This window comes from Bicyclus anynana, chromosome 13 (genome assembly GCF_947172395.1).
Source record: "Bicyclus anynana chromosome 13, ilBicAnyn1.1, whole genome shotgun sequence".
Lineage (NCBI taxonomy): Eukaryota > Metazoa > Arthropoda > Insecta > Lepidoptera > Nymphalidae > Bicyclus > Bicyclus anynana.
The window spans coordinates 5,740,425-5,752,622 of NC_069095.1; the positions used below are offsets into that span (position 1 = coordinate 5,740,425).

At 37.7% G+C, this 12,198-nt stretch overlaps 1 protein-coding gene across 2 annotated transcripts in view; it reads left to right on the plus strand.

Moving 5' to 3' along the window:
• Positions 1 to 5,894: 5,894 nt before the first annotated feature.
• The window catches only part of LOC112045941 (protein unc-13 homolog 4B), a 72,369-nt gene continuing 66,065 nt past the window's right edge, over positions 5,895 to 12,198 (plus strand). Inside the window, exon 1 of one of the 2 annotated variants that reach the window (XM_052884994.1) lies at positions 5,895 to 6,066. The gene's annotated coding sequence lies outside the window, so the exon portion shown is untranslated. The remainder of the gene's footprint in view (positions 6,067 to 12,198) is intronic. The other variant, XM_052884996.1, reaches the window with a different exon arrangement.

Here is a 12,198-nt window from a genome sequence, read left to right on the forward strand (position 1 = left end):
TTATATGTAATATAGTTATATTATTCATCTCGGTTCTTTTAATACCAATAACCTAATAACCCTGTAAGGTTTCATAGAATTACCTAGGTAGGTAATAGATAGTTAACGCGAATCCCACAGTAGCTATGGTTAATTACACTGTAAGTAGAGAATATTAATGTTTCCTAAATATGGCCATGAAAATAATCATTTATTACGTCCAGTCGACCACGTAATTACTTTAATTGAAACGCATTGTGAACTGAAAAAGTTTCACTGAATATTTTGTTAAACATATCAAGTAACAGAAGGATTCCGAGTTAGGTAAAAAGTTGAGATAAAAAGCATCTTTCCACATCCCACAATCTACGAAAAACCTTAGTTCACTAGGGAGATATAGAAAGGACAGTAGCGTGCACACCATAGATGCAAAAATGCCCTGCCTACCCTGAGAACTCACTACGAATCTGTATTGCGATAGGAATTCCCCATTTTGCATACCCTAGTTAAAAACCCTGTGCACGCCACTGAGCAAGATTGTAATTAAAAGTATAAAAAAAACAATTACCTCTACCTCAATAATATATGCACATTGTTCCCTGTAAACTTTGTGGGGATGGAAAAGTTTCACTAAAGTAAGTACTTATTTTTAAACCTACGTAGGTAGCTAATACCTACTTAACAATAATAATTTTGCAAACACCAAGTTCAAACAGTAACGGGTTTGCCATATGTTTTGGAATAGCTTCTCGATTACACGAGTCACGGCGTTAGGTACGTATTTATCGCCTCATTTTCTAATTGTGAAGCCGTCCGTTTAAGTATTGATGCTCCTATTAGTATGCTGTAGGGGTCGCTTACGGTACCGTGTGTAGCATTGTTGAGCTCGAACCTACGGTGCGGACCACGATCCTAAAGTTGATAAGGGGAAAGTCGAATTTCACCTGAACGGAAAACAACAACGTATTGTGGTAGGCGTCCACAGACCGCATCGTACGTATCGCATCAAACGGATCGTAATATTCTTTGTATGTAGCTTGGCAACTTTGTTCGAATAACTCCCGATGGCCCGCGCGAGTCGGAGGGCGTGTAGCGTGTATAAATGAAAAACCCACGACTGTTCACCTCACTTCACCGCACGCACGATTTCACATCCCGCAGTCTTTCTCCCCGTCGCCCGCATATCATGGGATAGCCATCAACAAACTTGCCAGACTAAAAAGTGTTACAAGTGCGTCCATTGATCCGCGTCGTACGGATTTTATCTACCGTAAAATTAAAAATCCGTTTGATGCGTAATAGGTATGTGGATACCTCACGTTTAGACTACAATATTACAAGTTGGTACTGAAGATTTTTAAAATCTGTGACGTGCATATAACTAATGGACTTATAATCTTATCATAATAATTAGAAAATGCCGATGTCATCGAAATACTCGTAGCTTATCGGATCTACAGCTATGGTACATACGAGTAATACCCATAGGTACGGCTAAGAACCATAAACATCACATCAGCTTTTAAACGTTTGGACTTTGTGCTTGGACAAAGAAAAACAAAATCACATGTGACAGGAAAATCTTTAACAAACTTTTCATGAAAATAGAAACACTTCCTAGAATGTGTAGGACGCAAATACTTAACTACTGGATATTATCTTTATTTCAATTTAGCTACGACTAAATTTAAGTATGTAAGTACATACCAACCTACCTACATCATAGGTATGTTTTCTGTGCCTACATTTGTTCTACGCACAAAGAAAAACAAAATGACAGGAAAATCTTTAGAAAACTTTTCATGAGCATATAAACACTTCCTAGAATGTCTAGGACGTAAATTCTTAATTGCTGAAAATGATCCTTATTTAGCTCCATCTAAATTTAAGTACATACCTACCTACATTTGTTCTTCCTTTGGATAATTTAAATCAATTTAAAGCAATTGTAGCGAGTGTCGGTTCTTTAGTAAAGCAGCAGTACCCACTAAACGTAGTAAATTGAGAGTAGAAATAAACTACGAAGATGATCTGATGGTGAATTAAGGATATTGCAATAAATATGGACGGAGTATGCAATATCCTCTGTTATTTACCTAGGTCACGTTCGATAGTTTCTATTCGTAATTAGCGATTAATGCAATAAATTATGGCAACAATATCTCAATAGTATTATGTAAAAATTAATTCGTATTTAGTAGTAAGACCGCACCTCTCTAATGTCTGGTTAAGTAGGTACAACCAACGATGTTTTATACTATAGACATGTTACTTGTCCACAAAAGCGCCGCAAAAAGTTATCAGAATTTAGCTACTCCACTGTGCGCACACATGGACAATTTTGTTTTACTTCATCATTATCAGCCGATGGACGTCCACTGCTGGACACAGGCCTCTTGCATGGACCTCCAAGTACAACAGTCTCGAGCCGCCAGCATCCAGCAGCTCGGTCCATCTAGTGGGGGGTCGCCATTCCCGCACCTTGGGACCCCAACGTCCATCGGCTCTTCGAACTATGTGGCCTGCCCATTGCCACTTCAGCTTCGCGACTCGCTGAGCTATGTCAGTGACTTTGGTTCATCTGCGAGTTTCCTCATTTCTGATTAGATCACGCAGAGAAACTCGCTCCATCGTCCGCTGAGTTATTTTGAGCCTTCTAATAAGGCCCATAGTTAGCGACAAAGTTTCGGATAAGTAGCTCATTACTGACAACACGCACTGTTCGAAGACTTTCGTCTTCAGTCACTAAGGAATTTGTTGTTTTACTTACTTATATATATTTTTGTATGTTGTATAGTTTTTACACTTCCTGAAAACACAACTCGACATTTTAGACAATATTTATTTAAATACCTTTCGTTGTTTACTATGTGACTCAATGAAATTAAGACAATTAGCCGCTTTTCTTCGCTTCGGTTTCGATGCGCTGGCGACTAGTGACATATCTTATAGTATAAATCTTTGGTAGCACCTATATAGGAATGTACCTATGTAACGACTGGTTAAGTACAACAGGGTACTCGCATAGCATTAACTTCACGCTTAGTTGGAGGCGAAAGGGAAATATTAGTCATCTCTAAAACATTCCTTCGAAAAAATCCATGGGAAAATTTAAACAAAGAATGGCGTTATTTACTGTAGGAAAAATTTTATACTTTACATAGCTTTCACATCCGTAACTAGAGCAAGTTGCAAATAAAATGGAATTTAGTAACAAAATGTTTCTCTGCTCGTGGTGCTAATTTATGTCAAAGGTTTGACTGCCTCCGTGGCGCAGTGGATTTACAAGACGACGTTCTGGGTTCGATGCCCGGCTGGGTGATTGCGGTTTTCTTAATTGGTTCAGGTGTGGTTGGTGGGAGGCTTCGTACCGCTTAGTGATTTAGCGTTCCGGTACGTAGACGTGTAGAAACCGAAAGGGATGTGAATTTTCAACCCCCTCCTAACAAGTTAGCCAGCTTCCATCTTAGATTGCATCATCACATCACTTACCATCAAGTGAGATTGTAGTCAAGGGTTAATTTGTAAAGAAAACATTAAAGAGTGGATCGTCGTCGTCGTCGTTATCAACCCATATACGGCTCACTGCTGAGCTCGAGGTTCCTCTCAGAATGAGAGGGGTTAGGCCAGATAGTCCACCACGCTGGCCCAATGCGGATTGGCAGACTTCACACACGCAGAGAATTAAGAAATTCTCTGGAGTGCAGGTTTGCTCACGATGTTTTCCTTCACCGTTTGAGAGACGTGATATTTAATTTCTTAAAATGCACATATCTGAAAAGTTGGAGGTGCATGCCCCGGACCGGTTCGAACCCACACCCTTCGGTATCGAAGGCAGAGGTAATATCCACTAGGCTATCACGGCTATAAAGAGTGGATGGAGGATCCTAACAGTGTAGCTGAAATATCCGAATTTCCATTTTATTTGGCTAATAGAATAGGTATATTGCAGTTCAGCAGTTCTAACAAGGCCAAGGTCTAGTTATGGATACAAATAAAAATAAACATTAGATTGGTAGGTTACCTTCTTATGAAAAACCAAACAAACAGAAATGAAATCTTCCTACACAAAGACTTTGTCAGGATTCTTCGACAGAGAATATACATAAATATGAAGTTATGTATGCACATAATATTATGTAGGTATATTATAGGCCAAGCGACAATGAACTTGGCGGAAACCATTGTCGCGCCCGCACCGACGCACAATGTCCCTTCAAACAAACAGATAATGAACTATTAGTTGCCTGTTACGCTTCGGAAGTGGAACACTGAGGTCGGAATGTAGGAGGAATTCGTTTTTAGGGTTCCGCAATGAAATACGAATGCGTTATAATGTTATGTTCTCTGACCCTTAAGTCCTCATATCATCCGTTCTATTCAGATAATTGAAATTGATATTAATACTTAGTATACTTATAATAAATCTGTAGGAGGTCAATTCTGTACATGAAATATATTTCCAAAATAACTATCAGGGGGTGATTAGTGATCGATACTGATGCCAAAAATCATGCAATGCAATCAGTAAAATTTTTGTCTGTCTGTATGTTCGTTATAGAAACAAAAACTACTCGACGGATTTTAACGAAACTTGGTACAAGTATATTCTTTATTATTCTTCATACTCTGGCAGGTTATTTATATTATAGTATATACTGTTCATACTCTGGCAGGTTATTTATATTATAGTATACTGTTCATCACGCTACGATCAATAAGAGCAGAGCAGTGAAGGAAAATGTTGAGAAAACGGGAGAAGTTACTCCAACCGAATCACCTAAAATTTGAAGCAGAGATAGATTATAGTCTGGATTAACACATAGGCTACTTTTTATCCCGGAATAATCCATGGTTCCTGAGGGATTTGTGAAAAACTAAATCCCACGCGGACGAAGTTGCGGGCGTCCGCTAGTAAATATATAATATTTATACGAATACGATATTGGGATTTTTCTTACAGAAAAAGTCTTAATAGCAGCCTGGAGTTGATGGTGTTAGCGTCCCATCGGACTATGAGAGAGGGAAAAGACAGTGCACCCTATTCTTGTGCACTGTAGATACTATCTCCCATGGTTACCATGAGATTGGCCGCCGTGGCGGAAAAAAAAACAAATCGGTCGGAAGCATTTTATTATTATAATGTTAAAATAATTGGTTTGCATAACGTACAAAGGATGCCTTGAAGCATTAATGACATGATAGAATTTTAGACTATCTGCATTGTTGACACGTTTTATAGCGATGAGTTATTGGGGCCATATCAAGCCTCAAACTTGCACGACGAGCGACGTGGTGGAGACTTTCATGACACTAGCCAAGCACGATTACGGTCGAAATTTGCATTTTAATTGCATAAACAAATACCTATATTCCCGAGTGACAGGTTTCTACCAGGTCTCCGGGGACTATTTATGATGAACGTTAACCAACAGTTCATTTGCGTACATAATCAATATTGCATTTCCTGTTTTCCTGTAGGATTTTTTCCAAACGTAGTCTCTCTTGAGTTATCTATCGGTATAATTTCTGTATAAGATCTGTAGGTAGGTATGCTATGCAAAATTATTCCGATAGTTAACTAAAGAGTTTTCGGAAAAAATCCTACAGGAAAACAGTTAATATTGATTAGGTACGCAAATTAACTGTTAGTACGATACTTTTGAAAATAAATGACACAAAAATCGAGTTTGAAACTTGAAAACGTTGTGCTAAGTCAGTCAGAATTCAGTTTTATGTGGTTTGAATAGATTGTTGGCAACGATTTTGCGTGTAAACTGAATGATGCTCTATTTAGCCCATTGTAGTAATAGTGGTACTGGTAGGATGGGCTGGTACACTGTATGAGTCAAGTGCAGGATCGCTCGTCTGGAACGCTCGCTGGCTCACTGTGGAATCCGCACGTGGCCTCGCAGCACGTGTGACGCACTTATAGTTTACACGCAACGAATGCGGCGAGTGTGGTGATGCCTTAACTGTAAAGCTTCGCCGCTTTTTCTAGTGAATCCAGTCTCGTGGTGTACAGTGGCAGTGTTGTGCAAGTCTGAGGAAAACATACACGGAACGGATTAAACTGTAAATTAAAAAGTAAGTACATTTATATTCATAGTTGCTTAGGTGCTCACTAGAAAGTGCGGTTTTTATTATTTGACGCTTAATTAGTAATAGCGGATGGACCGCAATTAGACCTCCTAAATCCGGTTCTATCGCAAAATCCTTTCTTAGCGTATATCTACTAACAGTAAACTACCCTCCTGCCAAATTTCGTCTTTGTACATCAGACGGTTTTCGAGATTTCGTGATGAAGATTTGACTGTGGTCTTAACTCTTACATGTTGGTAAATTGGAAACGGATTTTCATTGTTTTACCTATACATATAACACATACCTCAAGTTCTTTCGATGTATCGTGCCGAATTGTTTATTAGATAACATCTCTGCCGGCCGGTAGTGGTATCTAGCCACACCCGAAGTCTAAATATTGAGACAAACTGAAAACCAAACCCATTATAAAACCTGTAGACAACTGCATTAGAAAACACTCAAAGTCGATGCTAGATGCTAAGATTATGAGTATAGTCATCTGGAAGTAAATTAAAAAATTTCAAAAGTATTTTATCCTTTCCGATTCCCTACCAAAATAATTTCTGACTCATTTTAAATACATCAACAATTAGCTTATATAGGGGTCACAACTCACAGCCCACAGGGACAGGCCTCTCTCCTTATAGGAGAGGGGATTGAGCTTAGATCCACCACGCTGCTCCAATTTGTGTTGGCGAGTTCAAAGAACGATCACAATCAAGATGTTAATGATAATAACCGGGACCGAGGGCCTAACGTACTCTCCGTTTCACGGTGGTATTACACTCCGGAATGAGAATTTTAACAGACATTTTCTTAGAAGAAAGAAAAGCTCAGAAAAGAAAACAACGTACACGTAATTTATATAATTTATTCAATTATTAATCATAAATAATAAATAATAAATAATAATTCATAAATAATAGCGATTTCCAAAAAGTAAATATACTATGTTTAGGCCAATATGAGTAAACGGGATTCGAATGTGTGACCTCTTTATTACAGCTCATCCTTTCACTATTATCTAGCTACTGAGACTCCATTAATGTTTGAAACAATTGAATTGTTATTGTGTACAGACTGACTGAATGATTATATCGCATTTCATCAACTCGGAACCTCACGTCGGGGCCCCATGTAACCATTTAGTATTATAGGCCGCCCGCGACTTCGTGCGCGTGAAAATCTGTTATTCACAAATCCCGCGGGAATTATGCATTTTTTCTGGATAAAAAGAGCCTATATGTTTCTCGATAACCACCTCTATCTTCCAGTGAAAGTCCAATTAAAATCTGTTCCGCCGTTCATTCCAAAGATTTGCCCGGAAAACGTACAGACGGACACAAATTTTACAAAGGTTGTCTAAATATTATAATTAGGAAAGATTTGATTGTTTGTATACATTGAATAAGCTCCGAAACTACTGAACCGATTTGAAAAATTTTTTCACTGTTTGGAAGCTACACTATCGCCGATAGCTATAGGCTATATTTTAAACACTTATTCCAACAAAAACGGAAACTAGGCGAGTGAAACCGCGGGGCTGTGTTAGTGTACTATTGTTACAAGTTCCTCAATTACAGGTGTTATTAACATTCATTATTTGGATTAGTAGAGGGGTGGTATCAGTGTTGGTTTAAATAAGAGTTGTTTGTTAGGCAGCGTGAACGCCGTCACGCTGCCAGTCGCGTTAGTGATTTTGAACAATAATGTTTTGTGTTATTGTACAATCGCTGTGACTGCTACCCATGTCACGTCACACTATAAAATACTACATATACATATACATATAGTGTACTATAGACACTTGAGAAAACACAGTTATTTTGAAATCACAGACAGACACTTTAATTTTATTTACATGTATTGAATACCGGTACTATATATTACATAGTAGGTGTTTAAAGCTTAAAATTATTCACGAAGGCCAAACTGCGTTGGGTGAGAGATATTTCAGCCAATTTAAATATAGCCGGTAACGCCTTTCAATAAGTACTTAGCTGGCATGATGTGTTGACGTCATAAGTTTTAGGAATAGGGTACATTTAGGTAGATAAGTACATAATAGGTATACTCGTAGTGATTTTAAACCAACTTTAAACTGTTTGATATTTTTTTATTTGAATTGAATTTTAAATAAAATGTACCTTATCACCTAGGTATCAGCGGCGAAGAGTGCATACAAGCCGATTCCTGACGGGTTTCTTTTTAAAAATCTATACATACATGTTCATTATTGTAATGAATATGTATGTATGGAGTAGTGGTATGAATTTCCTTTTCTTTGGGACGGCTTACCTTCGTCAAAATTCTATCCTGCGCCACTGTTAGGTATACCAAATTAATTGAGTTGCCTCTTTGGTTCAGAGTAATACCACGCGGTGAGTAGGGTTGCCAGGTCGCTAAAATTAAAAGCCGGACAGTCCTCTAAGTTTGGCATGACATTTACGTAAAAAGGCCGGACAGCCTACATTATTGAGGATTTTGTGTAGGTACATTAGTATTAATAGGTACGACAATTTTTTTTTCAAAAAAACATTCATGATTCACTCGTCGTTCGCACGTTTGCTAAATGTAAAGCCTAACAAAAGCCGGACAAGCCGGACACTCTAAAGAAGCCTATCTATGTCCGGCTTTATCCGGACACCTGGCAACACTAGCGGTGGGTCTAAGTTCTTCCTTTATGGAGGATATGATAATGTTTTGTGATAATGATGAAGTTTACCATAACCAGCAATGGCGTGCACTTCATAGATGCAAAAATGCACTGCCTACCCTAAGGGCTCAATACAAACCTATGTTGCGCCACAGAATACAAATGGACAAGGAATTTTCCAATATTTACTTATAGTGCATACTCTTGTTAAAAACCTTATGCACGCCATTGATGTCCAGGAATCTAACCCACTTCCTAATTAGGAATTAAGTAGGTAACACACTCAACAGTACTAGACAGGTCATTAAATAAAAACATACTTAACTACCACATAGGTATGTATCATCTAAAAGGTAAAGTACTAACGGTGCACCTGGGTTAATGTAAGTCAGTACTGCTATCTCAATTAAATAGGTATTTTAATTGGAGCTATATAGAAAAATAATAATGGAATAATTAATAATACCTATAGTTTAAGAACAGGTGTTGAGCTTATTGTAAGATTTAATGAATCATCATTCATGAATTATCAATATCATTATCGGCCGATGGACGTCCACTGCTGGACATAGGCCTCTTGCATGGAACTCTAAACACAACGGTCTCGAGCCGCCAGCATCCAGCGGCTCCCTGCAACCCGCTTGATGTCCGACTAGTGCGGGGTCGCCATTCCAGCACCATTATCATCGAACCCAGGACCTCCGTGATTGTCTGAGAACCACCATGCTACTCCAATGCGGCTTAGGATGTTAGGTAATATTTTGACTATTAGGTAAACAATTACTGCTATCAATGCCTAGTGGAAGTTTTCCATGTCTTCATACTGACCGAGACCGATGGCATAACGTACTCTCCCAGGCACGGGGGTGTGATACCACCAACATCCCAACTCCAGCTGCTGAGAAATTGCATAGAAAATTTGTAGAAAGAAAGAAAGAATAGCTTAGTATTTTAAACTGGACCAACGTGGCAATTTGGGAATCCATACCACTTACACCACCTATACTATACCTATTTTATTATCCAATCATTTTTAATTTAGCACAAGTGTGGCCTGGGTTAATGGATTTATCCGCAGTGACGTCACCTGTCAGATCTATTAGCGCCAATTTTTTGTGTTGAGTGAGTTACCTACGAGTTTATGTATGTTATTAACCTTAAAAAACTAGAGACAATATAGAGAATTCTGCATTATCTTTCAAGTGATACGCAAATATATAATAGGTACCTATTCCGCGATTCCGCTATTCTACACTCGTCGATGAAATATTCGCCTATAACACTTCATATTCGAATTTGAACTTTATTTATATGGGATGCCAAAATTATAATGTCATTGACAAAGTTTCCATGGAAACAAACGATGTCACAGCGTTGTAACTTTACAGAACGCGGGGCTGGACAGTGGCGTAACGTGAGTTTTCTCCGCATGGGGCCCACTGGAAAGCTGCCCAATCTATTTCAATTATTACTTCAAAAAGTTAAAATATTATATCAATCAATCGGTCAATTTATTGCAAATCAAGATAAACCACTATGTTCCTTCGGAAGGAGCACACATCACTTAAAATAAATGGCTAATCGAGCGATTCCAACATTACTGCTGGCTTTGAAAAGGCAACATTTTCGTGCTAGATTTTGCCTAATGAGTTTTATGAGGCGTGCACATTATGATTTTTTTTATTTCCAATTGAGAAAAGAAAACCCGTTTACCGTTGCCCCCTTTCGTATGCCGTGCTGGATTATTCCCCCTTTGCCACGGCCGAACCAGAGACAGACCTGGACCAATTAAGAAAACCTCAATCAGCCCAGACGGGTATCGAACCCAGTACCTCCGTGATTGTCTGAGAACCACCATGCTACGCCAATGCGGCTTAGGATGCATGTATCTGCAAATAAATAAATTGATTGATTGATTACTATTGATTTGCCTACGCACTGCCTAATAGAAGTGATACTAGTATTTTTCATTTATCTTTAATCTCATACTTAGGTAACAGACTACCAAGGATATTGCTACGCTTATGTAGAAACAAAACTTTTGTTAACGTTATGTACCTATTGAGAGATCATCTCTGATCATCTCGTTCATGAGAATAACGGCTGAATTAGAATTCCGAAACATGTAAGACCTACATGTTCAGCCGACCGATACTTTTAGTTATGTAACAAACCGTTACTGTTAGAAGCAGTAGCCGCAGATCACTGAAAATGTACCTAATAAGCTTGACTTTCCTAATATAGTTGCAATGCTAACAGTAGTCGAAAACTCGACAAAGACATATTACTAAAGTAGAACATAAGCCCGCGACTTCGTCCGCGCGGAGTTTTTAAAATTATTTTTTGGCATAAATGGCTACGACCTTTATGCCAAAAAAATGTGTATTTAGACATACACGTTTTTTTGGTATATTATTTTAATTTTCATTCTTGTATTCTCACATTTTCCTAGTTGCCTGGAAGAATTCGCTAAGTAGTCATTATGTAGCGATAAGACCGCCTTTTGTATACTGCTTCTTTTTTGTATTGTTTGTACTTTTTTGTTTTATGTTGTGGTGTACAAATAAAGAATATAAATAAATAAACAATACAATATTTTGTGGCATAAACGGCCGTACATTTGATGTCAAAGTTCATTTTCCACAGTTCTAAGGCAGTCTAAGGGACCGTAGACAACTCGATAGGTACTTCCACGCGCTCCTGAGATAAAGAGTCTTGACAGATTGACAGACAATAAAGTGATCCTACCCTATATGGTTGTTTTTCTTTTGGGATATGAATCTCTGAAAAAGTATCGAACTATCTATATTATATTAGGCATATTTTTTACTCCATCAATAGCTATGTTGTATAGTTATCTACTCTCTCCCAGACCCTTATCATTATCAAGCTTATCTATCAAGGTACACACGTCACCACTCACTAGTAGTGTTAGGTATTCTTCAGTGATATATTTTGGAGTGTGTGTATCACAAGTATTGAGTGGTTATAGAAATCAAACAATAGAATTAAGTAGGTATGTTAATTATTATAGTCAAGGATCTTGATCACTGTTTATGTATAAATATGAGTACTGATTAAAATGTAATGTACTTATCTGATAAATAAGCAGCTTATGTATTATGTATCTATACATGAAAATAACTTTCCCACAATGTGTTTGTCAATTTAAAAATATTGTATTAGATAGATAGGACCTATTTTAGATGTTTTAAAACAGTTTTCTGATATTGTTGCTACATTGTTTTCTTATATTGGAAGTACTTGTACCTACCTATTAAATTTTAATCCAGTAATTCCACTGAAGTAGGCTATATATATTATTATAGACCCAACCAGAAATACCTAATATTGTTTTGTCCGTCAACTGTACCATTATTCAAATTAGAAATCTAGTCAAGTACCCTCAATATTTATATGAAAAACAGTGGAGTAATTATTTACTTTTTCATTGCATCGTCTTCTATAACTTTAGCTAA